Here is a 26,056-nt window from a genome sequence, read left to right on the forward strand (position 1 = left end):
ATGATGATATCAATGTCAGGTTTCCCCACCCTGGGACTGGACAGATTTCCTGGGTCCAAAAGCAAGGAAGGGGAGCGCGGGACGGAAGGAAGGGAAGACTGGGATGCTCCTGGGTCCTGAGTTTTGTAGGAAAGAGAAGGAAGAATACCATGAGTGCAGAAAAGATCACCCTACTGGGCCTAGGGAAAGCCTTGAGGGGTAATAAGCCCCACCCACCCCCTACCTCTTTTCACCCTGCCTGGTAAGGTCAGGCGCAGAGGAAATGTTTGTGAGATGTGCCTGGGGGGCGGGCTTGAGGCAGCCTCTCAGAAGCTCTCCCACTGAGGGTATGCTGGGCCAGTGATATGTTTTCTGTTCCCGAGAGGGTGCAGGCATAGCAGAGAGAAAGAGAAAGGAGAGAGGCAGACAGAACCCAAAGAAGAAGTCAGAAACAAAAGCATCCCGGCAGAGAGCTGAATGATGAAGGGCCTCTCTGCAGCCGCCAGGACAGAGCCAAGATGACACCCAGGTTCAGATGACCCTGCTCTCCTCCTCCCCGCACACCCTCTACATTTCAATACTATCTACCCGCTGGGGCATAGATGTGAGTGACCCTGAAGAAAGAGAAGAGGATCCTGATCTGACTACATTTTCATCATTTGGCTAAAGGGGGGCTCAAAATAGAAATTAAATAGCAAAATGAAGTTTAAAAACCTCTACTTTTTGCACATCTCAAATTGTGATATAACATTCTACCTACCACAAGAGGTCAATAAAAAGTAATAGCTAAAATCCTGGAGAGTGTGGGTGGATAAGAGTCCTAGGGAGCCGATTTGTCTCTGAGACCCCAGCGATGGTTAGGCAGAAGAAAACAGACACTGGGAACTCTTGGGTGTTTGATTTGTATCTCGGGATTCTGGGTCCTGGTCTCTTGCATCTCTTAGTGGCCTGTGGTGTTGAAGAGGCCAAAGAGAAGAGGTGTTGTCACGAGCTCTCCATCCTGTCCCCTCACCCTCACCCAGCCTCCTACAAAAGGATATGAAAAGCATGTAATGGGTCCCAGCCGCTCTGCTGCAGGGATTTGGTCTTAAAGGCTGTGGGGTCTGTGGCTTAGCTCCAGCCTGAACAAGGTATCAACAGGAGGTCAAGGTCCAGGCATCATGGCCCCTCACCCTCCTCCCAGGAGCCCTTCTCCCAGTCCCCGGACAGGCAGGTTAGAGGGAAGCCCTACACAGACCAGCAAGAGCAGGGGAACTTTCCTGCGGCACCTGCTGAAGTCACCTAATTGCCCGACATGAACCATGCCACCTTCTGTTGTTTTCAGCAGCCAGGACATTCTCGTTTTCTCACAAAGGAGCCCCGGTTACCTGAGGACACTTCTTGCAGCAATCCAGAGGGCTTTTGTCTTCGTGCCACCCGATTCTCTGTGTTCCCTTCAGGAATGATGCCATCTTTTCCACAGTAGCAAATACACTGAAACTGAACTAGTTAGGAGGATTTAAAGAAGATCCCTGTAATCTGTGAACTAATGCCTTGATGTTTTGTCCTCTTTCAGAAAGAAAGGGATCAACTAACAGCTCAACAGGGTTTAACCTGGGCTTACTGAGAAGAAGCAAATGTTTTCTTAAAGAAAACAAAATTGTAAGATAAGTCGGTCATACATATAAATATTCATCTGCATGTGGAAAGTGTGACTCCAAAGAAAGTTCTGGGGAAAGAACATGGCGATATGAGAATAATTAAGGTCAGATCCCCTGTTCGCAGCATGAGTGTAAGGTATATGTGCATGTATATGTGTGCGTGTATATGTGTATGTGTATGTATACAGTTCATACGGTTTCGACCTGTGTCCCCACCCAAATCTCATGGTAATGAGATGTGCCTGCTTCTTCTTTGCCTTCTGCCATGACTGGAAGCTTCCTGAGGCCTCCCCAGAAGCAGAAGCCACTGTGCTTCCTGTATAGCTTGTGGAACCATGAGCCAATTAAACCTCTTTTCTTTGTGAATTACCCAGTCTCAGGTATTTTTTACAGAAGTGTGAGAATGGACTAATACAATGGTATATGTATATACATATGGTATACGGAGAGGCATAGCAAGTCATATAGCAAGTCACCTATAATCACTTACTCAGTTGTTGTCAGTACTGCCCCCAACCCCTGGCATCACCCTAGGTATGGTGGGAGATAGATAAAAAGACTATACAAGCTGTCTTGACCCTCACAGAAATAGCTAATTTGGGACTCAAGATTTCATTAGAGGCAACAGTTGGCGAATAATACAAAACATTATTATAGTTGGTAAATACAGTAAGAACAACTGCTGGCATGTGTTAAGGGCTTACTAAGTACCAGCCCCTTGGGTATGTTATCTCATTAAATCCTTAGGAAAACAGAGAAGTACTGTTATGACGGCAATTTCATAGAACCAGAGATTGAGAGGTTTCAACTGGCCCAAGGTCACGCGGCCAGTACGGCAGGACTTGAAGTCTGATCTGCTGGACATCAGGCTACTTAAGTGCTCCCCAGCTCCGAATGTGCGTCAGTAAGAGGAACAGAGAGGAAGTGCTGGGGTCATTCAGAGAAGCCAGAATATGGAGCTCCAGAACCCTCAGAGAAGGCCACAGGGGTATGGTCCACTGTATTATATCACAGATGCTCTGGCTGGAACTGGGACTGGAAAAACTGTAATTTGTCCAGTCAGACAAGTAAAGAGAAGACTCTGGCAGCTAGGCTCCAGTCTTGGTGATGCAGGGGAGTTGTGAGCAACTTGGGTTCTACTCTGAGATCGGTCTGGTGGATACCTGGAAAGGTAAATGACTCTTGCAATATCACACAGATCTCTGAGCTGTGAAAGGTGGTAACTCAACCAGAGGCTGTCCAAATCTTGCCTTGGGGACAGGGGTCAGAGAAGGACACAGTATAGCTCAGGATGCAACTCGGGCCATCCTAGAAACTTATCTCCTTTGAAGAATCCTCTTTGATTGGCTGTATTTGTGCACCTTGAGTATCAGATTGGCACAGCTTCAAATGGCACAGACTCTGACACCCAACACCCAGTTGAAGTGGATGCTAAGTTTTCATGCTTTTCCACTGGAGGCCTTAAGCTTTCTTGAAGTAACCCAGATCTAAATGATACGTAAAATAAATAAAAGCGTTCCCTCGCTTCCGTGTGAAACCAGAACCTGACAACCTGTTCCTGCTTAAGGAGGTAAAGTAGAGGTGAGACCAGGAGCTTAAGTTGGGAGTGAGCGGTGAAAATAATCTTGTGGAAAGGTGAGAGGTGTGAACCCAGGGACCAAAGTCTCTTTCTTTATCACAAACCGACTCATTCGTTTAGCAGAAAGTATTTCTAAGTAAATCTTTCTGGAGACTTTCAGACAGATCTCTAAACAAAATCCCAAATCCTCTAAAGTACTACCTATCTACTAAGGAGAAGCCTCATTTTATTCATCTCATTAACAGACACCATGTGGACAATCTGCAGCACTTTGTCATTTACCTCCTAATTACTCCATGAGGCAGGCATTGTGGTCCTCATTTACAGGTGAGGACCCAAGGCGACAAGAAGCTCTGTCATTTGCCCAAAGTCAAGTGGCTGAAGAATGCCGGAACCAGGATTCAAAACCACGTGTGCTTGAGCCCAGAGCCTCAGCTCTTGACTGGCTCTGTCCTTTGCTTTGATGGCAGTGTAACTGTCAAGCAACTTTGCTCCCTCTATGCATAATGAGAGGTGTCCATCATGAAAGGAGACTGGTGTGCACAACTGACTCCTCTCCATATTGGGACATGCAATTGTTCACACAACTAAGTGTTTGTTCTTAAGAGTTTCTTCTTCAAGTCAAAAGACCACCACTGGTAACAACCACAGAAATACATTATAAAAAATGTAAGCAAGACATAGGAAGGAGGTATTTAGAGTCCATTACTATTCTTTTTAACATACATTTTATGCATAGTGAAAGGTACAGATCCTAAATGTATAATTCAATGAGTTTGGGCAAAACTATACAATACACTTATGCAACCACCACCCAGTCAAGATAAAAAATACTGCCATCACCCCAGGAATTTCCCTTTTCCTTCTTTCTGGTCAGTTCCTCTCTACAGGCAACCACTACTCTATCACCATGGATTAGTTTGCCTGTTATAGAATTTTGTATAATTTCAGTTATACAATGTGGAATCTCTTGTGCCTTGTTTTTAGGCTCAGCATATTTTTGAAATTCATCTATGTGGTTACAAGTAGATGTTGTTCTTTCTTTTGACTACTGAGTAGTGTTCCAACATGTGAGTATGTCACAATTTGTTCAGGCATTCTATTGTTGATGGGCATTTGAGTTGTATCCAATTTGTATTATGAGTAAAGCTAACATATTGTTCTTGTATAAGTCTTTTTACGGTTAAATGTCTTCATTTTTCTTGAGTTAGTATCTAGCAGTGAAATGCTGAATCACTGGGGAAGAATATGTTTCACTTAAATGCTTAATCTCTGCAAAAGAGTTTTCCAAAGTGATTTTACGTGAGAATTCCAGTTGCTCCATACTTTTGCTCACATTCAGCGTCGTTGGTTTTTAACTGCATGCAGCCTTTCTCATGAAGTGGTATCTCATCGCGGTTTCACTTTGCTTTCCTCTAGTGGCTAATGATGGCTCGTCCTGTGTGTGCCCACCCTTTCTGTATCTTCTTTGGTAAATATGCTTTCAAATCTTTTGCACACTTTTGTTTTTTATTTTTTTTATTTTTTATTTTTCAGTTTTGAGAGTTTGTTATATGTTCTGGGTAAGTCTTTTATCAGATGTGATTTGTAAACATTTGCTTTAAGTATGTCACTTGGGGAACAGTGTTTTTCCAAGAGCAGAACTCTTTAATCTTGATGAAGCCCAATTTGTCAGTTTTTTCTTTTATGGATTAGGCTTTTGTTGCTATAACTAAAAATATATTTTCCCAAACCAAAGTCACAAAGATTTCATTTTATGGTTTTCCCAGAAAAGTTTGATAGTTTTAAGTTGTGCATTTAGGCCTATGATCCATCTTGGGTTCATGTTTGTCTGTGGTGTGAAGTATGGATCAGTTAATTTTTTTTGCATATGAATATTCAATTATTCTAGTACCTTTTGTTGGAAAAAAAACCTCTTCATTCTTCACTTAATTTGCTTGGCATTTTTGCAAAACATCAGTTGACCATATATGTTCTGGTCTATTTCTGTATTATTTTCTATTCCAATCATCTATTTGTCCCTCTCGATGCCAATATCATAATTACTGTAGTTTCAAAAAAAATCTGAAGTCAGATAGTACTAAGTTTTTCAACTTTATTTTTCAAAGTTGTTTCGGCTACTCTAGCTCATTTGTATTTATATGTGAATTTTAAAACCAGTTTATCAATTTCTATTTAAAAAAACTAGGATTTTGATTTGGAATGCACTGAATCCATTTGTGGGTTTTTTGTGGGAGTATTGAGGGGGAAGACAGGGTCTTGCTTAGTCCCACAGGCTGCAGTGCTGTAGCACAATCATAGCTCACTGCAGCCTTGAGTGGGCTCAAACAATCCTCCCACCTCAGCCTCCCAATTAGCTGGGACTACAGGCACATGCCATCACGCTCAGCTAACTCTTTAAAATTTTTTGCAGAGACAGGATCTCACTATGTTGCCCAGGCTAGTCTTGAGCTCCTGGTCTCAAGCAGTCCTCCTGCCTTGGCCTCCCAAAGTGCTGGGATGATAGGTGTGAGCTACCATGCCCAGCTATGTCTGTGAAGAACTGATATCTGAACAATATTGAATCTTGAATCAAGAAAGAAAGTCCATTAATATGATATATCTCTCTTAATTTAAGCCTTTAAAAAATTTTTCCTAGCATTGTTTTGTAATTTTGTTAAGTTTATTCCTAAGTAGTTTATGTGTTGATGCTATTAATTGTTTTTATTCCATTTTTCAGATTTTTTGCTATTAGCATACAAAAACAAATTGCTTTTCATTTATTGTATCTATATCCTATAAAGTTGATAAATTGTTATTTCTAGTAGTTGTTTAGTAGATCACTTAAAATTTTCTATGTATACAATCATGTCATTTGTAACTAAAGATAGTTTTATTTCTTCCTTTCACATTTTTACACTGTTTCTTTCTTTGGGGATATTCTGTTTGTTTGTTGGTCTGTTTTCTTTATTATCGTGGCCAGGCTCCCAGCATAATGTTGAATAGAAGTGATTAAAGCAGATGTTTTTGTCCTGTTTCTTATCCTATATGTAATATCTTCAAGCATTCTTCAGTAAGTATGATGTTATCTGTAGGTTTTTTGCTTTGCACTTTTTCAGATTTATGAGTTCTCTTCTATTCTTATTCTTCCAAGAGTTTTTATCTTTAATTGGTTGTTAAATTTTGTCAGGTGCTCTTCTGTCATCTCTTTACCTATTCTTATCTGTGTTTAACTGAGGTTTCAAATATTTCTGTCAGTCATTGCATGTGCCCTAACAGGTGTGGTCTTCTGGGCAACTTTGCTGATTTTGGCACAGCACAAGGCTGGATCTACATGGCGTGACTGAAATATCTTCGCTTCTGTTTTAATTCAAATATTTTTCATTATGGGAATGTTCTTAATTTTGAGCCAAATTATTTTATGATTACATATTTGACTATTAGAAATAGTTACACCACAGTTCTTTTCACCTACCACATTTCTTGAGGCTAATGTTGCTAGAAGCCTTGAAATAGGGCTTGTTTATCAGAATCAATTCACAATTGGAAGGAAAACATGCAGAAGTGTGGAATGGGTGCCCCACTTTCTTGGCCATGAGCCAAAAAATATAGAAATCAATTGACGCTCTGAGGTGTGTCATGGGGAGTACTGTGTGTCACAGCCAAGTACTGTGTTACCTGTGAGTCAACCTGACCAAACCACATACAGCAGTGGACAGTCTGGAGAGAAAGTCACATCCCTGCCAGCCTAGATTTGGCCGTAAAGAATAACGACTTCATTCCCAAAGATTACCAAACCTTCTTATATTAGTCCCTTAAAATTTTTAATTCAGTCCCAAAAGGAGATATTCACAATATTGTTAGACATGACAATTTAAATGCTTGAAGCCAAGCCTAATTCTGATAAAGAAGTTGTTTTTTTTTTCTCTTTCTCTGTGGCTTTATACTTTATACTACTTCTTCTTCTCCTTGTTTTCTTTACTTTCAACTTTCTAGGTCAACTAAATATACCAAGTATCCAGAGAGCAACTTTTGTTGAAGGCTACAACAGAATATACCTTCACACTTGGCTTTTCTTTCAGTCAATTTGGAAACATTTGTATGACACTCCAAAATCTCAAAATTTCTAGGACAAGCATTCCTTTGAAATTATTTTCATGGCCAAGTCACCCATGAAAACTTTGTTACTTTAGGCCTGAATCTTATATCCAGTGAGAAAACCCTGCAAAACTAAAGGCCTGTGTCAGGCCTTTTACATATAACTCTGCACAATTGTCAGGTTTTTTTCTTACAAATGTATTTCTAAAGTAAAATTGTATTAAGTACTAACATTTGAAAGCTCTCACTGAACATTGGTAAAATGCTACATGAGGCTTATGTTCCCTTCAACTACTTCTAGAGAATTCTGTTTTCTAACTCCACACTAATACTAGCCTTTTTTATTCATTTTAGTCTTGTCAGTTGATAGGTTAAAAAAAACTCATTACATTTTACATCTCTACTTCTTTGATTACTAACAAAATAGAGCAGCTTTTGAGTGTGGACTGAATATATGCATTTCTTCTGTGAATTGCCTGTTCATATTCTTCGCCCATTTCTATACTGGTGTATTTGTCTTTGTCTTATTAACTTGATACTAACATTTTTGTCCATAATATATGCTGTAGATATTCTTCCAAGTTGTTTGCTTTTGACTTTGTTTGTGGTGTCTTTGCTTAATATTTCAATTTCAGGTAAAAAAAAATCAGGTTAAAATAATTCTTCTGATTATTTTAACCTGATTTTAAAGAAGAAGCTGCAGTTGGAAATTAGAGCCAGGTATGGCAACAGGAAGAACTAGTTCAATACTTTCCCTCAGTGACAAAACTGGCCTAAATGCAATATATAGGAGCAATGGAAATCATTTAATCTACACATCTGATGTAAGTCTCCCTTTGCTGAAAACAAAGGATAAATTTGTATTTTATTTTAAGGAATAATTGAATCTCTTAACCTGTAATAAGATAGAAAAAATAAAGATAGCTATCTCTCTTTTCTCTTGCTGACTTAATTCTGAAATTTCTTGAAAGAAATGCCAGCTGGGATACAGAAAAGAAAATGGAAAGTTACTTGGAAAAGTAACTTTGCTATTTTAGCAGTAATGATAATAACCATTTTGGAAATACGTTTCAGTTGAGACAGATTTCTCTAACATTATCACTTTTGTTGCAGGTGGGGATTCTGGGCTAGGTTAAGCACAGCATTTATTCCAAAACAGGCCTGGACATAATAAATACAGAAAAATCAATTAGCACAGTCTAACAAGGGGTGAAGCTATGTAAACACATGGTACAGTGGTGGGTGCAATGTCATAGGGGTTTGGTTCTACCAGGAAGGATCCAAGCAGTTTCAGAAGCAGTGGCTCTCAAGCACAGTCTAGAAAAGTATGCAATCAAATAATCCAGAATCAAGGAAAGCAGATTTCAAATAGCACAAAGGAAAGATAGATGTGATTCCAAAGACCAATATTCTAAAGGCACTTACATGTTCAAGACATTCTGCTAAGAGGATAGTTTGAGCCACACACACACACACACACACACACACACAAACACACACTCACATGCACACAATAAATGATGAGAATTCTCCATGCACAATGAAGAGGGGTCATGGGAACCAGTACGTTGGTGACCATAGCTCCAATATGAGTCAACTTTTGGATGTGACTTCTTTAAAAAATAAAATGCATTTCCAAGCTATAATAATAATAATAATAATAATAATAACAGTTCTCATTTGCCCTTTTTACTTTTCAGGCTCTGTTTCAGGTATCTTACATAAAACAGCTCCATTGAATCTTCATACAAACCCTATATCTCCATCTTACAGATAAGAAAATTGGGGCACAAAGCATTTAAGCCACTTACAAAAGGCCATTCAGCTCATAGATGGTGGGTCAAATTTTAAACCTATTCTGGGATGTGAACCTGGCCAGTCAGCCTTCATTATCTGATTTCATGCCAGCTGTTCTACAAGCAGCTACACTGATTGAGTTTTTACCAAGTTCCAAGTCTGCACTAAGCACTTACACATATGACGTCAATTGCCATAACCCTGTGAGGCTATGAGGTTGATACTATAATTAACCTCTTTCATAGATGAGGAAACTGAGCATTAAAGAGTTTAGTTGCTTGCTCAAGGTTGAGAGATAGAAAGTAGCAGAGCGAGGATTTGAACTCAGGGAATATGGCCCCAGAAAGAGCTCACAGGCACTATCACAGAAGCATATAATCCAGAAGGATGGAGGTGATAGTCTCATGGCATTCAGTCTCAGATTTACCGTGTGTGCCTTCATAATTCTCCTTGGAACACCCACAAACAAGGGAACATTCAAAACGGGGTCTGCAAATACTTGAGGAAGTTTGCAGAAACTGACAGTTTCAGCTAAAAGGAAACTGGAAACACAGATATGAGAATGTTCTGATTCTATAAAAACACGAAGATGGGACTTATTCCCTGTGGTTTCCAAGGTGAGAATAAAGAAACATTTTCCAAAAGTAAACTACTAAATAGAATGGAGTAGTGAGCCCCCGAAACCAAAGCAAAGGCAGTGGGGAAAACGTCAGAAAAGTTTAAAGAGGGGAATTCCGTGTCGAATGCAGATTTGGTTGAAGTTGCCCCCAAAGTCAACCCTTCTTTATTAGTTTACACAATCTTAATCATCTTCAAACATACTCAGTGCCTTTTCAAAAAAAAAAAATGACAGAATCAAGACATGGGAAATTCATTAGAAGCTGTTTATCCAGCATTCTATTAACTAGCATTTGCATGTTTTCTCAATTCTTGGGCGCTTAGGTTCATATTGATGCTCCTGAAGAAATAAAAGTGGCTTCAGTGTTTTAAAAGTTACATTAGGTTCTGTTACTTGTAACTTACAGTTCAGCATGTTTGCTAGCATTCTAGGTCTTTTGAAAAGTTGTGGGGGTCCAAAGTGGCTCCCGCCGGAGGTCATGGCACTCGCGAAAGCGAGGTCATCAGTTCAAGGCTAACCTGAGCAACCTCATAAGCTCAAACTGATTGGCAAACAAAAAAAAAGAAAAAGAAAAGTTGTGCTCTGTGAATAGCTAATTGCTCACCTTTAACCAGAATATATGATTCACTGGGATAACCCAGCCCCCAGCCATGACAAATAGCAAATGTCCCAGAACAGTCCCCAAATGAGAGGATAGAGTTGAGTAGTGTAGGAGGCAGTTTCCCAGTGGGAATCAAAAGCAGCAAACCACTGCTTATTTCCTGCTCTGACCAAGCCCAGGTCCCAGAGAATGTGACTTAAATGTCTGTGGTGTGGTTTATTTAGCTGTTTTAGGTGTAGGAGCATTACCACTGCCAGGGGCAACCAAAAAGCAGCTAGAGCTCAGGAAGGGTGGTGAGCTCTTCCAAGCACAAGGTCTACTCTTCAGAACTGACTGGTGGGTTAGCCAGAAATGCTAGGAGAGGTAAGATGCCAGCTTCAGAGGTAGGCCCTACCACTCCAGCAAGACTCCCAAAGTATGAATCTTCCAAGGGAAGGGAGTTCACTCAGTTCATTAAAGCTCCTGGCTCCCACTGGCAGCAATCACAGGCAGCTTGCCCGCAGCCACCACTGCATATTTCAGATCCCTACTTCATTACCCGTCCCTCCTGGATGGCTGCTCTAATCACTGAGGAACAATCTGGAGGATTCACCTTGTTAGGGCTGGTCAGCCCTGCAGCACTTTGCCCTCACCCAACTCCTGAGACTAGCCTGGAAATCCTATTTCCTATATCTGGAGACAGTGAGAGGCCAGGGTGAGCAGGGCCAACTACCTGGACTGAGACCAGAGCTGGGGTCTGCCACCTGGCCTTCCCTCCACTTCTGTCCTGTCACTGACTTGCTGCTGGATCTGTTCTCTCTGCCCGGGTGGAGTCTTCCGACCCCTGGACGTCTTTGCTTTGCCTATGCCCTGTGAACTACCACCAAGTTCAGCGAGGGCTTTGTACGTGCAGTTGACCTTCAGGGAAAGTGTGCTGGACCCAGTGACCCGAGGCCATGTTCTGGTCCCAGGCTCTCTATGTGATCTTGCAGCCTTGAGGCTTGTTTCCTTAGCTGTAGACCAGGGGCAATAACCACTCCCGACTGCAATGCAGAGAAAAGGAGTGTGGAAGAAAGAAAAGTAGGAATGCCTTTGTGAATGGGAAACATGCTACAACATAATAAATAGGATTGCACCATTGTAAAGGGGAAGTCCTGAAATAGGCTATGACATGGATGAATTGGAAGTACATTATGCTCAGTAAAATAGGCCAGTCCCAGAAAGACAAATACAGTGATCTCCCTTATCCTCCTGGTTACATTCCAAGACCTCCGGTGGATACCTGAAACAGTAGATAGTACTAACTCCATATGTGTTAGTCCACTCTCACCCTGCTAATAAAGACATACCCAAGACTGAGTAATTTATAAAGGAAAGAGGTTTAATTGACTCACAGTTCAGCATGGCTGGGGAGCCCTCAGGAAACTTATAGTCATGGTGGAAGCGGAAGCAAACACATCCTTCTTCACATGATGGCAGTTAGAAAAAGTACCGAGCAAAGAGGGGAAAAGCCCCTTATAAAACCATCAGATCTCATGAGAACTCATTCACTATCAAGAGAACAGCTTAAGGGGACTGCCCCATTACCTAATTATGTCCCACAAGGTCCCTCCCCCAACCTGTGGGGAATATAATTCAGATAACAATCCAAGATGAGATTTGGGTGGGGACACAGAGCCAGGCCATATCACTATATATACTGTTTTGTTCCTATACATATGTAAGTGTACAGTGTGAAGATACTGGACACAGGGAGGATTCATGTCTCAAGCCAGACAGAATAGGATGGTACTAGATTTCCTCACACTATTCAGAAGGGTGTGCAGTTTAAAACTTAGAAAAAAAATTTTTTTTTTAATACAGACAGGGTGGGGTCTCCCTATATTACCCAGGCTGGTCTTAAACTCCTGGCCTCAAGCAATCTGCCCACCTCAGCCTTCCAAAGTGTTGGGATTACAGTATGAGCCATTGCACAGGGACTGAATTGTTTATTTCTGGAATTTTTCATTTAATATGTTTGTACCTCAGTTGACTGAGGGTAAGTGAACCTGCAGAAAGCAAAACCGTGGATAATACGGGACAACCATGCTGTGTGGTATCACTGCATGAAGTCCCTAGAGTTGCCACACTCAGAGAGACAGGAAGCAGAACAGGGGCTGAGGGAGGGGGAAAGGGCAGTTGTTTCATGGGTACAGAGTTTCCATTTTACAAGATGAAAAGAGTTCTGGAGATTGGCTAACACAACAATGCGAATCTATGTACCACTACAGAACTTAAACTACACTCACAAATGTCCAAGATAGTATATTCTTTGTTTTAATGATGAATTTTAACATCATTAAAACAAACCAGGAGGCACGTGCCTTGTACAGCCATGTGCTCTCAGAAGCAATTTTGTTTCATAGCCATTTCTGAGACTTTCGTATACTGCATTCTCAATATATATTTATAGAATTGAAACTCCTATCTGTGTTTCATGAAAGAAAAAGCCTTCTGGCCGGAGAGAGGACTTTGACTGGAGAATAAGGCTCCCCACCGTATCACCTTTCAAATACTTGGAAAAATCTTAGGGAAAGTGCTGGGCCTACTACAGAGTTGTTCAGCTTCTGGAGTCTTCCTGCCTTCTAGGTAAGGAGGGCTGTGACATTGATATTCATCTCTCATTTTTATAACTGAAGACACTGGGCTCTGGAAATGTTTAGTGATTTGTCCAAAGTCACAAAACTGTCTCTGGACAAAAGTCCAGATTAATGAATCCATGTTTACTAATTCTTTGACAGGTGCCTGTTCTATCTCCCTGGGCTGCCTGTCAAGGATGCCCTTGGTCTGCCAGAAAAAAGCATTGCTGCTTTACCCTGATACACACAGAAGTCTAGATTCCATTCACTCCAATATCAGTCCTTCCTCCCCATGAAGCATGTGAGATGCTCTCTCGATCTCCAGATCTCCAAGCTTCCTTCGTTCCACAGGTTTCTCTGGCAACAAGGCAAGAGGCAAGAACTGATGTGGGAAACAGTGGCATAGAGTTAGAGAAGGTAAGTAAGTCCTTAGGCCAAATGCTTTTGCTGGGCAGACCAGAGAGAGGGAGAGACATTGAGTCGCTACAACCCAGTACCCTGCCCTGAGTTGCCTGGCAAGCTTGACCCAGCACTGGAATGCTTCCCATAGCAACCTGCACTGTAGAAAAATCCAATTCCTTCTGCAGCAGATAGGCTTCTCCTTCTTCTTCCCCATTGAATGGGGAATGTTTAATAGAGCGATTGCAGGCTTTCATCCAAAGCAACAAACAGCTAGCAAGTCTGGCTCTCAAAACGCTAGCAGGGTGTCAACACGGGAGCCTTGGAGAAATTCTCCTTGAAGAGTACTTAAGTCAATAATACCGAGGAGAATGGTGAGTGTGCGCAGCGGCCTGAAGTGGATGTGCTCTGTGAACAAGGAGCACAATCAACAGCACAATAGCCTGACCTGACTCTCCACGTACCAAGTGAGGAGCCGGGCGGCCAGGGGAGAGTTCCAAGTACTTTGGAAATGCACAGAAGCCTCCATCACTCCTGTTCCAAGGAAAAGGGGCCATTATGTCTCTTTTATAAATGAAGGTGCAGAAAAAGAAAGAAGTGTTTTACCCTGGCTCAGAACACAAGGAAGCAGGAAGGCCAAGGGGGAATTCTGACTCTGACCCTGCTCTTATCTGCCAAGGGTCTCCCTGGCCAAGACAGCAGGGAGCTGGTGATAAGGCTTTGTCCCAAGCACCCCATTTTCCCAAGAAAACTCTCAGGAGTAAGTGCTCCCAAAATATGTCAACATAAAGACCTAAGTCCTCCGGGTTACAAAGCAGAGTGAAAAACACATTGAAAAGTAAATGGATGGATGCAGCAGCAAAAGCTTGGGGCTTGGTCAGCTGAAGCAAGGCAGCTTCTGATGTGCGAGCCCTCGAAGGCTCTAGAGAAAGAGGAGGTAGACTTAGGTTGTACTCTTGCCTTGGAGATCACCAAGGACTTCACATATGGAACCTTTTTAACAATGAAATTTTAAAAAACATTGTGCTCAGAGCTTTAAACAAGAGTGCCCTTAATGGAACAAGCTCCATCCTAACATGATGCTGCCATAAGTATCTCGAGGGAGGGAGTCAGGTCATATTTATTTGTGTTCCAGCACCTTACATTTTGTGACAGAGTAAGGGTGGAAGAGAGAAAGGAAAGAAGGGAGGGAGGGAGGAAGGGAGGAAAAGAAAGAAGGAAACATGGGCGGAGGGTGAAGGGCAAGAGTGAGGAAAGAAGGGAGAAAAGGAGGGAAAAACAGAAGGAAAAGTTGAGATACAGGGAAGAAGAGAATGGATTTTCTCCTCTTCTCGTCTTAGCAAAGACTGCAAGACTTCAGAGTCATAGCTGTCTACAAACGCACCCCCTGCACCCAGTACCACTAGATGGTGACACTAGAAGATGCTCTTGTTATTCTCAGATCACCACCTACCTCCAAATCCATCCTCCCTGCTGCCTTGCCTGAGAAGCTGAACCCCAGAGACAGACAGGAACACCTGCACTCCTTGTCCTGGGCCTTCCCATTGGCCAATGGATGAGGCTACATCCCTCTTCCACAGCACCTGCACTCCCAGGCTCTGCAAACATTCCCGCCTTTGGCTCTTCAGGCCTAGGGCTACTCAGAGCTCCCAGGAGTTCATCCCGTGTCTCTATGTCCTTAGACAGTGCCTGTAAGCCTGCCTACACCTCTGTAGAGTGTGCCCTTCATTAAACTTTCTTCTGTTAAACCCTTTGGAGTGGGTCTTGGTTTTCCTGCCAGGACCATGACTGACATGGACAGTTATTTAAACTCTCTGAGTATTGACTTTTTTGCCCCTAAAATGACGATGAGAATATTTACTTGGCAAGGTTATTGCAAAGGCTATGTGAGATGACCTCTATGGAGCATCTATTATGTGCCTGCACTATATGATGCATTTTACATGCATGAATTCTCCTCTCTGTCTTTTCGAACATGCAAGTGATACCTTACCCTGGGCTTTCTAGCAGAAAAGAGCAAGGATGAACTTTTAGCTCACCGTCTGGGTCTAGCCTCTCGAAGTTACAGGGTCTGACAGCTTGAGTGGAATATGAAGATATTTGCATTATCTCACAGCTGGAGGGGAAGCACATGTTGCATTCCATGTGTGTGACATGGGACTTGCTAACAATTCCAGGCCCTACCAGCCAAGAGTAAAACCTGCACATATGCACAGTGTTCTCTACCTTAGCAAGGAAGGGAGCCGTGACCAGTACAGCTTGGAATCTCTCTCTCAAGGCTGCACTGTGAGATCCACTCATCCTGCAGGACCAAAGCACTCAGCCTGGCCAAGGGCTTCTGTTTTGTGGGGATGAGGAGAACTTTACTCAGCTAAGGGCCCTGTGGTCATGGCCAATCATCTCTACACTCAAGCAATAGAATCAAGCATCTTGATCACTAATAATCATTGTAAAGGATTAGTTAAATCTCCAGAGAAAATCCAACTCAGCTTTTCCACAATGTCATTCTTTCAATGAGTATTTAGGAAGAACTCAAATAAAAAATAAATTGGAGCACAGTCAACATCCCGCAGGAGCTTAAAGTTACCCAGAGAAGCCAGGCACTGAGTACCTTATTCTGTGAGTCACCAGCGCTCCACAGGCACGAAAGCTTGGACAGAACAACTCATGCACGGTATGGCAGCTCACCAGGGGGTGACATCAAAGTAGGGAAAAGTGGTTGCAGTTGTCTTCATGGCAATAGAAGAATAGGGACCACCACAGTCATCCAGGCATGAGCTGACAGGTCCTCCACTCAACGTGATGTGCATTTAATCCTTGCTGTCTTCTTTCCTTGACTCCCAGAAGCTGTGTTTGTGTTCTGCTTTGCTTTGTTTTGGTTTGGTTTTTTTCATCCTTGGTGGAAATAAAGTTTCATATGTCATAGCTAACCACAAAATACAGACTTTCTTAAATAAAACATAATGTTGGCTAAAATTATGGTACCAGTATACTCTTTTTATCTCATTCACTCTAATTTGAAAAAAGAAATATAAGAACCTCTTTCTTTTCCTGCATAAAAATCCTCCTAGCAGTAAGTTTCAGATCTTTGAGAGATTGGTACCATATCCGATTAGGAATTGAGAATCTGCTTTATTAAATGATCTTTTCTTCTAGTAAAATTGTATTTAATCACTTCTAAACTGCTTATATCAGACTTTCAGAAACTTATCCTTAAAAAAGGAACACCTATGACGCTAATTTTCAGGGATTGAATCATATTCTGAATCACTTTATCTGACAGTTTTCAGGTCTATAAATGTAAGATCATCACTCAATTTCCACCTTAGAGTCAACACACACACACACACAAAAGGAGAAAGTGAAGTATGGCATTGTTAGACAATGCACCATAGGTTTATAATATTCAACGTTCTGCCTACAGACCAGGGCCTGCAGAACAAGTATACTCCCCTCCTTGCCAAGATGAGGCTTGGCTATTTGATTTGCTTTGGACAATGAAATGTGAGTGAAAGTGGCTTGTACCCTACTTGAGCAGAAGCTTTCAAAACTAACACATGGTCTCACTATTGCTCTTCCCTCTGCCATGAGGCTGACAGAGGTGTAGATAGGAGCTGCTCCTTCAGCCTAGGCTCTGGAATCAAATGACACAGAGCAGAGCCCAGATGGCCTGCAAACTGTGACTTGAGAGAGAAATGACCTTGTTTTCGTTGTGATATTGACAATTGAGGGCTGTTTGTTACTGTGGCATAACTAGACCTAAGGTGACTGATAAAGACATAAATCTGTTTTGTACCTATTGTTGCTCCAAATAGGTGGAGCCTTAGAGTGGGATCTGTTTCTTTCTAACAGTTCATTATAGCCAGATTTGGACTAACATAAAAGGACCTGAAGAAAATTTTAGTGGCATTTAAAAGATTTGTTAAAATCTCAAGCAGTCCCTATGTTATCTCCAGGTTACCCATTTAGGATTTTCTTGTCCGGAAAATCTCCAAGGTACAATTTCATTTGGACTTCCCCCTTCAATATCTTAACCTGAGGCATGGGATACAGAATATTCCCCAGTCTTCCTTAAAGTAATAAGCTCTATTTTGAATAAAGACCCATTGGCATGACAGGGTGGTGAAGAGGGACCACTGAAATGCTGTGCCCTCCAGCAGACTAGATAATGTTGAGAGACAGAGTGTTACCACCCCAACTTGCTTCCCAAGCCTGGGTTGAGTATTGATAAGGTCTATGTATAACTTATTCTTTCAGGGAATGTCCTGGGGTTACTTAGAGATCTTCCTAAATGTGAACATATAGCAAATAATTTGTAATTTCCCAGCTTAAAAGTCCCCAGTGGTTTACCAATAAACATCTAAATAAACTTCTAAATAAGCATCTAAACTCCTTCACATGACCTTGTGATTTCATAATCATGAAAAGGCCCCTGCTCCTTTATCCACTCCCTGCCTTTCTCTCCATTAACTTTTTCTTCTCCATTTGTACTGGTTTTCTTTCAGTCCCCAAATACATAAAAATATTTCCCTGGTTAGGGACAGCAATTACTGTTTCTTTCTCCTGGGACATTCCTGACCCTTCACCTATTTTATTTTTCAAAGCATTAAAGACCTTGGCTGAACAGTTGGGGCTCCCCTGAGAAAGGGTGATAGGAGCACCATGTTCTCAGCAGCAGCCCCAGCACTTGTCAGCTCTCAGGACAGACAGGAAAGCAGAGAAGACTGTCAGGGGATCCCTAGCCACCCTTGCTTAGGTTTTCCCCAAACTTTGCCTTCAGATAATTGCTATGCCCACTCTTTGAAGAGGCACCACCCAATATCGTTGAAAACCCACTCCATGAATCAGAGGTGCTAATCCCAATCAGTATCAATAGCCCGACTTTTTATTGCCTATCTTTTCTGTCTCTTCCCAATTCAGTTTTCCTCCAGATTGCTGTTTAGTTCTTTCTGTGTGGCCAAAATGAGTGATGTGTAGTCAGAAGGCAAGTCTTTTTACGACGAGGAATAGAGATCTTAGCTTCCTTTAAGCAGCTGGGACTAACGCCAGTATAACATCCCTTGCGTAACACTTCTAACCTGAAGTGTGCTATTTTAAGCCATACATATGATTGCTGTCACTTTGTCCTCGAAAACCTACATGGATCCTATTATAAGTATCTTGGTTCCCTTTATTTCTGCAGCTTCTGACTTCAAGGAGGAAAAAAAGATAAATTATTTCCCTTGTTTAATTTTCCATATTCCCTAGGGATCATACTTAGAGCACACCCCACAGAAGAAGAAAGGCCAGACTGTTGAAAGATGATTGGCCCCAGTGCTGGTTACTTGGCTTTGGAGTTAAGGAAAAAGTCCTTCAATGGGCTGTGGCTTATCTGAGAGGACTGAAGAGAGCTCTCTTTTTCCTGTGACATTCTCGCTGTCAGAGAGAATGCTTCTCTCTACATTTTGCAACGGTGTGCACAGGAAACAATGTGTGTGTACACATACATATACATGCTTTTGCATGTATCTAAACCAAAGAAGGATGAAGGGCTTCTTCTGTGAGCCAGCAATAAATCGCTATCAAGCTAACCACAGTGAGGATGCCTAGAAGGGGCTAAGCAAATGCTTCCTTCCTGATTATCATCCAAAACTGGAGGTGTTTTTGACTCTTTTTAATAGTTTTGCCATCATCAGTGTTGTCCCTGTTAAAATATTCTGAATGTTTCACCTCATTACAAGCAATATCAGATATTACACTGCTCTTCCTAATAACATCTTTGACTGCTGAATATATGCCAGATACTAAACAATTCGCATGAATTATATGATTTAAGTGTTACAGTAATGCTATGAGCTAGATTACAATTGTTTTTTGTTAGTGGTGGTGGTGGTATAGCTATCATTTTCTGGATCATACACTGAAGTCTTAGAGATGCTAAATAACTATATTACGCCCATACCTTTTCTTCTAAATGGGTTGGTAATCTCACAAGTAAGAAGGAATACAGCTGAGTTTCAAATTCCAGCCATCTGACTCCAGGGCTCATGCTCTTAAATGGAAACTGGTGTCTCACTATTGAAGTTACGTGAAAGAAGCGGAAGAGCAAAAAGTTCACCATTTAAACAGAAATAAAATCACTATCCATTTTACGTAATAAATCCCATTTCACCTAGCAGGCTACTTCCTTTTTGCAGTATAGACTGGGATGATTTCTTCAAATTCTGTGTTCATTTCTCAGTTACAGTGTGACCATATTATGTCACTTGAGCCCTACCCATAGGAACAATCTTTAAGTATCCCAGTCTTTTTTTTTTTTTGAGACAGAGTTTCACTCGTTACCCAGGCTGGAGTCCAATGGTGCAATCTCAGCTTGCTGCAGCCTCTGCCTCCTTGTTCAAGCAATTCTCCTGCTTCACCCTCCCAAGTAGCTAGGACTACAGGTGTGCGCCACCATGCCCAGCTAATTTTTGTATTTTTAGTAGAGACAGGGTTTCACCATGTTGGCCAGGATGGTCTCGATCTCTTGACCCCATGATCCACCTGCCTCGGCCTCCCAAAGTGCTGGGATTACAGGCGTGAGCCACCGCGCCTGGCCTAGTATCCCAGTCTCATTTATTATGAAGTCTTAATCCCCTAAATCTCATTGGCTATGGTCCAAGATGGAATTTTCTTATACTAAATTCTACTCTAAATTTCAAAATATTTTCATAAGAACCCAGTACATTTACAGAATGTGTGAATATCCCCCTTCCCACTTACAAAAACGAGAGAAATTCTGGATGAGATATTGCAATCAAGACAGATCATCTTCTCCACATTAGGACTGCAGGGAACCAAGGGACTACCATGATATATGGAAGAGAAACTGAGCGGAAACCAGCCCTTCTGAAAAGACCTCATGAAATACTCACTTAGAAAAAGGCACTCATAGTTCAGCCTCTACTGACTCAAAGAACGGGGTTGAAATAATTTACATTCGATGTCCACATAGCAGGGAGTATAGAGTTCAGCTCTAAATATATTTTTTTAACCAGACAAATGTTTCTTTGGGGGAGTGTAATTTGACAGCCAGGCTCAAGATCAACACTAACGTGGTCAGACACTTGTGCGATCAGCTGCAAAAATCACAGCAGGCGTGGGGCTCCGGGAAGCCTCCTGGAAAATGTGACAAATAGCAGAGCTGCCCACTCTGGGACATACCTGTGTACACCACGATGTGATTCTGACTAGTAAGTATATTAATTATGTCCAAGGCCTGGCAATAATTCTTAGGGATTCTGTAGCAGAATTTCCAGGGCAGTGCTCTGAGCACTGTCGGAGGAGGCATGAGGTGGACTGGGAATATTAGCACTTGCGGCCCTCCAGCAACCACAAGGCTTCCCTCCAGCAACCACCTTCCATTACTTTAGCCACATTTAAATCACATACAAACTGGGCTGAGAAATAGGAAATGGAATAATTCAGTTACTCCCTTGAATAGCTTCCCAAATTTGTACTGGTTGCTACAGTATTCCTAGCACACCTGGACCTTATCATTCTCACCGCCAGCATTGTCTTTCATCATCCCTAGAGGAGTCCTGTGCCCCATGTAAGCCCATCTCCTCCCTGCTCCTTCCATAACGCATGGCTGCTCCAACCTCCTGGCCTCGGGGATGCGTTCTCCCAGCCTGGGTTTCTCTCTCCACAAGCTCACTTACCTCCCAGTCCCTCTTCAAATCCTGAAGTCTGCTCAATATGGACAGGTGGATTGCCTGTCTGATCATCCCACCCAGTTCAGAGCCTGCTCAGCCCTCTTCACCCGCAAAGGGTGAAGGATGAGGGGAAATGATGTAATCAGAAAGCAATGGCTTTATTATTTTGTGGATGCTCACTTATCTGGCAAGCCTAAGTCCCATGCACGGAAATGCCATGGAGGGCCAGTGAGTATAAGACTCTCCACTGTCCACCCAGAGAGATGGGGGGGTGAAGGGGATGGGCATAAAATAGAAAAATGAGGGGAGTGGGGACTCATCTGAGGCTGCTCTAAATCAATGTAAGGGTGATCCAATGAAAAAGTGGAGAAGCATCTCACACCTTCTGGAATCTGGTGTCTGGAGCTGCCTATCAGCAAGATTATGCCCCTGCTCTTCACAGGCTTTGAGATATAGCAGAAGACAAGAGCGGGGTTCCAGAAGCGACTGAGCTGCCTCTGCCTTCCTTGATTGTATCTGTTTCCATGCCTTTCCAGCGTTCATTATCAGTACACACTTGCCCTTCAGTCACCTGTCTTCTCTTTGCTTGCTCTCTGGGTGTATACCTTTCCTTCCAAATGAGCTGCTAATCTGGAGGGCAGGGCTTGTCTCCTATAGCCTGGAACTTAAGCATGCGCTAGGTTATGTAATTTAAACGAATCTCTAATGAGAAGTAGTTTTTCTGTTATTGCATCATATAAAAACAGCAGGGTGGATTTTCATCATCTTTGCAGCATTTTAGATTTTTTTTTTTTTTCTTAAAACAATATGGGTTTATCAGCTTACAGGTCTGGAGTTCAGAAGTCCAAGATGAGTTCTTACTGGGCTGAAGTCCAGGTGCTTGCCGAGCGCGGTGGCTCACGCCTGTAATCCCAGCACTTTGGGAGGCTGAGGTGGGTAGACTGCCTGAGGTCAGGAGTTTGAAACCAGTCTGGCCAACATAGGGAAACCGCATCGCTACTAAATATACAAAAAATTAATCAGGCGTGGTGGCAGGTGCCTGTAATGCCAGCTACTAGGGAGGCTGAGGCAGGAGAATTGCTTGAACCCAGGAGGCAGAGGTTGCAGTGAGCCAAGATCGTGTCGCTGCACTCCAGCGTGGGCAACAGAGTGAGACTTCTTCATCTCAGTTCATAAATAATAAATAAATAAAGTCCAGGTGCCAGCAGGGTGGCGCTCCTTCTGGGGCCTGCAGAGGGGCATGTTTCCTTGCTCTGTCCAGCTGCTAGAGGCTTCTCCTTTCTTTGGCTCAAGATCCCTTTCTCCACCTCAGAAGCCAGCCGCAGAGCATCTCCACACCTCTCTCGAACTCCTGCTCCCCTCCCTTCCTCTTCCCCCTGTAAAGATCCTTATCAAGGATGCCTGTACTGAGGCTCAAGACACTCTACCCCACAATAGGGCACCGTGGCAGAGTGAATATTTTAAACCAAAAGGATTAGAGAGATAGCAAGTGCAGGAAGGTCTCTCTGACTCCCCCTGCCCTTCTGCCCTCGGGCAGTCATCAGAACCTCATGCAAGAGGCACCCTCCCTACACTTGGAGGAAGGGGGCATCCTTATCTCCAAGATGAGGGGCAACATTAAATTTTTTTTTTAAAACCAGACAAATGTTTCTTTGCAGGAGTGCAATTTAACAGCCAGGCCTAAGATCAATACTAACATGGTCAGACACTTGTGTGATCAGCTGCAAAAATCACAGCAGGTATGGGCCTCCAGGCAGCCTCCTGGAAAATGTGACAAATAGCCAGGCTGCCCACTCTGGGACACACCTGTGTACACCAGGATGTGATTCTGACTACTAAGTAATTAATTTTGTCTAAGGCATAATTCTCCTCCCTCAGCCTCCTGCCTTAGCCGATTCTCCTGCCTCAACCTCCCTTGTAGCTGGGATTACAGACGCCTGCCACCACACCTAACTAATTTTTTGTATTTTCAGTAGGGATGAGGTTTCACTATGTTGGCAGGCTGGTTTCAAACTCCTGACCTCAGGCAATCTACCCACCTCAGCCTCCCAAAGTGCTGAGAGGAATCTGAGCAAACGCGTCTTGCTGCTCCCCCATCTTATCAGCCTGAGCTTATGCTTCTTCTGTTTTCCCTCAACCATATTTTTCCACAACTGTCTGTTCTTCTTCAAGCCTATTATAAAAACACTCAGGTTTAACTCTTTCTTGTGGTCTTCATTTCCTTGTAAAGTTTCCCATGTCACATAAAAATCATATTCAATAGATTTGCATGCTTTTTTTTTATTGTAGAGGTCCCAGCCAGTGAGCCTAATAGGTGAGGAAAAGAAACTTTTCCTCCCTCACACTGGATAATTCAGATACTCTCTTCTCAAGGTTCTTAACTACAGCTGCAAAGTCCCTTTTGCCAGGTAAGGTAACACCATCACAGGCTTCGGGGACATTTTTGGGGGACACATCATTCTGTCTACCACAAACAGGAGTGTTATTATCCACAGGCCTGAGGGGCAAGAAGGGGAACTGTTTCTAGAACCCAGAATGATGATGATGGGGAGGTGGTGGGAGGCCCCGTGGTGGTGATAATACATGCCAGAACTCGATCTCTTCTTACTTTGTAGAGTCTTTTTTTTAAAGATGGACTGACTTAAAGTAGAAGCGGCACAAGAGAGCCCATCTGAAGGTTCAGACACTGTATTGTAACACAATGAAGGAAGTCGAAGGCCAGACTCTAAGGCCAAATCTCTGGGCTCAAATCCTAGTGCCACCATTTACTGGCTGGGTGACCCTGGGAAAATTATTTCATCCGTCAGTATCCCCATTGTAAAATACAGATGATGATATGAATATCTAACTCATAGAGCGGTGGTGAGTCTTTAATGAACTGGCATTCATGGAGCACGTAACACAGCTAATAGAAAGTGCTATCGTTATTATTCTTTAGAGAGGTTGAAGTCGATTTCAGGGAGAACCCTCTCCATGCTTCAGAGAAAACAAAACTGGTTTAAGAGTAGAAGGTACAAAGTCAAACACTGAACCACAGGTCCCGATTTTCAGACAACCTGTGTCTCATTTGGGCAAGTCCGTGTGGACTCCCTCCAAAGTGCAGAGCAAGCAGGATTTACATATTTAACAAGCACATCTGGAAAGGCCAGCTAGTGCTCAAAACCTACCTGTCAAATTGCATCAAAGCAACAGCTCTGATGGATTTAAAATATGTCCTCCAAAGACATGACGGTGTGTGACTTCAGAGAGTAAATCATAAAAGGCATTGTGGTATCTCTCTTGGTCCTTTCCTTGGATAATTTACTATGGCAAAAATGAACTGCTGCATTCAGAAGCCTATGGAGAGACCCAGGTCGGGAGGAACTGAGGCCTCCTGCCAATAGCCATGTGAGCGTACCACCTTGAAAGCAGGTCTTCCAGTCCCAGTCAAGCCCTCAGATGAGTGCAGCCCCTGTTGACCATCCTAACTGCAACATCATGAGAGACTCTGCACCAGAATCATCAGCTAAGCAGCTCCAGATTCCTCACCCACACAAACTGTGAGATAATAAAGTTTGTTGTGCTAAATCAATTTGTTACAAAGCCGTAGAGAACAAATAGAAACTCTTTTGTTGGTAAACTATCAAATAACTAGTCTACCTCTTTTACTAGTATCATCTTAAAAACTTGTTTCAACATCAGGCATATTTGCCTGATTCCACACATTGGGCAGTGAATGTGAATCCTTTAAAGTTTGTAAAGGCATTCTCAATGTGTGCACATGTACACTGAGAACTGTGGGTATATCTGGGGGGTCCTCTTTGCACGCCCTGTCTCAGCTATGGAAGATCATTCTTTGGATGCTGCTGGGGTAGTGTGCCCTGTTACTACAGGTGCCCAGCAAACCTTTTGCCATTTTTAAGGCTCCTATCAAAGACTTAAGAAAATTTTCCTATCATTTTTAAATAAAATTGTAATCTAATAAGGCCTGTCATTCTCTGGCAATGTCTCACACAAATATACACACAAATTTAGGAAGCACTAAAGTTCATTCATTCAGCATTAAGTAATTATTAATAAAGTTAATTAATAATAAACGTGCCAGGCTCTTGTTTTCAGAAAGACAAAAAGACATAACCCCTGCCCCCATGATCCTATACTATAATCATATAATATAGCTATGTAGGAACTGCAGTGGAGGAGCAGCCCAAGCTTCCTGCAGAAGAGTTGGGAGACTGCATGGGCATTAAAGAGAGCATGTTAATACTGAGACCTGAGTTTCACCTTCTTTTTTTTTTGAGACTGGGTCTCGCTCTGTCACCCAGGTTGGAGTGCAATGGCGTGATCTTGGCTCACTGCGACCTCCACCTCCCAGGTTCAAGTGATTCTGCTGCCTCATCCTCCTGAGTAGCTGGGATTACAGGCATAGCACCAGCATGCCCAGCTAAGTTTTGTATTTTTAGTAGAGATGGGGTTTCACCATATTGTCCAGGCTGGTTTTGAATTCCTGACCTCAGGTGATCCACTCACTTCAGCCTCCCAAAGTGCTGGGATTACAGGTGTGAGCCACTGTGCCCAGCCAAGTTTCACTTTCAAAAATGACTTTGCAGTGGCTCATGCCTGTAATCGCAGCACTTTGGGAGGCCGAAGTGGGTGGATCACGAGGTCAGGAGATCGAGACCATCCTGGTCAACATGGTGAAACCCCATCTCTACTAAAAATACAAAAAAATTAGCTGGGAATGGTGGCACGTGCCTGTAGTCCCAGCTACTCAGGAGGCTGAGGCAGGAGAATTGCCTGAATCCAGGAGATGGAGGTTGCGGTGAGCCGAGATCGTGCCATTGCACTCCAGCCTGGGCAACAAGAGTGAAACTCCATCTCAAAAAAAAAAAAGGACTTTGGCAGCAGCTCCAGCACCCTTGGGTGGAAAATCAGAAGGGAAAGGAATGTGATGTTTCTGATCAGCAGTATTATCCGTGTCTAGTGGATTGTTCAAGTTCAACGAAAGCACCAAATAATAACTGCCATGATCCAGGAAGTCCACAGCAGCCCTGAACACCCGCTTGGTTCCTGTGAAAGGCTGTTGAGGGCTCGGTGATGGGCAAGGTCACAGCAA

General features: G+C 42.8%; 1 long non-coding RNA gene across 1 annotated transcript in view; it reads right to left on the reverse strand.

Annotated features, from left to right (window-relative positions):
• Positions 1-281: 281 nt before the first annotated feature.
• Positions 282-26,056, reverse strand: part of LOC108591351 (uncharacterized) — a 69,113-nt gene continuing 43,338 nt past the window's right edge. Inside the window, exon 5 of the long non-coding RNA XR_001911250.5 lies at positions 282-16,183. This is a non-coding gene — a long non-coding RNA (uncharacterized LOC108591351). The remainder of the gene's footprint in view (positions 16,184-26,056) is intronic.

This window comes from Callithrix jacchus, chromosome 4, assembly GCF_049354715.1.
Source record: "Callithrix jacchus isolate 240 chromosome 4, calJac240_pri, whole genome shotgun sequence".
NCBI lineage: Eukaryota > Metazoa > Chordata > Mammalia > Primates > Cebidae > Callithrix > Callithrix jacchus.